This window comes from Limulus polyphemus, unplaced genomic scaffold (genome assembly GCF_000517525.1).
Source record: "Limulus polyphemus unplaced genomic scaffold, Limulus_polyphemus-2.1.2 Scaffold606, whole genome shotgun sequence".
Lineage (NCBI taxonomy): Eukaryota > Metazoa > Arthropoda > Merostomata > Xiphosura > Limulidae > Limulus > Limulus polyphemus.
The window spans coordinates 177,456-179,669 of record NW_013666216.1 but is presented as its reverse complement, the minus strand read 5'-3'; the positions used below and the strand labels follow the sequence as shown (position 1 = coordinate 179,669).

Here is a 2,214-nt window from a genome sequence, read left to right as displayed (position 1 = left end):
GAGTCGAGCGCCCTAACCGCCGGGCCTTATCTTTAGTTACTTGTTAAATATGATTTTTCTATTTCTGCCTTCTACAGAGATAAAAGGCATGGGTTTTCGGAAAATTATTAGATATTAGCATATTTCACACAAATGTTAATAAACTAAACGAATTATTAAAACTTCTGACAATGGTTTTAAAACTTCATAAAAAAATTGTTGTGCGGTACTAATTCATTTATTTTTAATTTTCGTAACGTTGATTCTCTTTAAGCACAAAGCTACACAATATATTATCTGCACTGTGTGTACAACAGATTTTAGCATTATAAGACCTCATCGTGGAGCCATAAAGAGACTTCGGTTTTTGTTTGTATTTTTTTTTATAAATATTTTCAAATTTCGCGTATTTCTTGCCTTTTTATCGTATTATATATATATATTATAAGATGTAATATATTACATATGTTATAAGATGCTACATTTCTTTATTAATGTCAATACAAGTATAAGCGATTAACTTTTAATTTCAACAACAGATTATACAAAATACTATAACATATTGTAACTAAAATTTATTACATGTTTTAGTGATGACGTCATCTCTTATATTGTACACCTTAAGATAAGATATGTGCTCAACAGTTATACAGAAACACGACATTATTTTGAAATTCTGGAAGAACGAGTGGTACGTTTGTTAAAAGGAAAATGTCGAGCTGAATTTATCGATGTGTAAACAAATATATGCCCCCCTAGTGGCTCAATGATAAGTCGGTAGGCTTACTTGTAAGGTCTCAAAATATATAGTTGTCTTTGCTGTTCAAGAGCCGGGTGCTGTCATAAGGTCATGACCTGTCTTTGCGATAAGAGAAAGAGTGATATTTGGTACCATATACACACTGAGCAACCTGGACTCTGTTTATTTTCTGTATTTAAAACCAGGTATTCCCAGTTAATCGTTTAGTTAATTAGAGTTAGAGATAGTTCAAATTAGAGCAGATTCATCTTATTCATACTTAGCTGAGATGCAAGTATAAGACTTTTTCTACCCTTTCTTTTAGTTTTTAACAAATTGATAAATGTTTAAGATTGAAATTTACATTTTCACCTTGATTAAACTTTTTCAATAAATTAGAACTTAATGGAATCAATAAATTAGAACTTAATGGAATCTTAACCCTAAACTTAGATTTCATCTCTAGCTCTGATAAGCTGTATTTACACTTCTAGTAGATTTGAGAAAACTTGTGTCCAGTCGGTTTGTGTTAGACACTATACAAAGTCATGCCTGCCCTCCGTGACGCAGTTTCTGGTGGATCCACCGCTTTCTCTAAAGGAAATGAATGAACTAAAGAATGCCATAGAACTATTATACCCAAAGGTGTAATCTGCGTAATAAGCACGACACTCCTGATAGCTATAGTTAAGGTTCATAATAACCTACATGTATAAATAACGCCTTTATTAGTCATTAATTATATTTATTTTGAATTGATAAGAGTTAAAATAATAACGATTTTACTTTGAGACATTACCGATAGGTGTCGGTAAAGCAAAATAAATTTGCGCGTATATAATCTGCGTAATAGGAACGACACCTCTGATATCTATATTTTAGGTTCGTTGTAACCTACGTATATCAATAACATTTTTTATTAATTGTTAATTACATTCATTTTAAATTGATAGGAGTTAAAATACTAATGGAGATTTTACTTTGAGATCTTACCAATAGGTGTCGGTAAAACAAAACTGAAACAAGCTTCTGAAATCGAATATTTTTTCTGCTTCAACAATTCTTGCGATAATAACGTAAAATCAGATGTTCAGTTCTCATGCATTTATCTTTCTGCACCCTCAAAACATGTTTGATTCGATTTTCGTTTGGAAACTCGGGCTTCACAGCATGAAAGGACTGAACCCACTTAAGGGAAGCAAATCGAACATGGACCTCTACAGTGTTGGTTAAAAAAAAACCTTCCTCTACTGAATACTGGGAGTGTATACTTACATGACTTGTAGATCTTAGAGGCGCTTTGTTCCCCATTACGTCAAGACATTACCCAAAGTGATAGCTATTCTTTACGGTGAGTGTATATTTCTAGGGTTATATCAGTATGATAAATATACCTTGGGTTCATCTAGAAAATTTGCAATTTCAAATTGACTAACATACCCCTATATATATATATATATATAACAGAATAGAAAGAATAAATCATACGTAAATTT

At 31.6% G+C, this 2,214-nt stretch overlaps 1 protein-coding gene across 1 annotated transcript in view; it reads left to right on the top strand.

Moving 5' to 3' along the window:
- The first annotated feature begins 1,935 nt into the window (after positions 1-1,935).
- The window catches only part of LOC111085766, a 14,931-nt gene continuing 14,652 nt past the window's right edge, over positions 1,936-2,214 (top strand). Inside the window, exon 1 of the mRNA XM_022385929.1 lies at positions 1,936-2,069. The gene's annotated coding sequence lies outside the window, so the exon portion shown is untranslated. The remainder of the gene's footprint in view (positions 2,070-2,214) is intronic.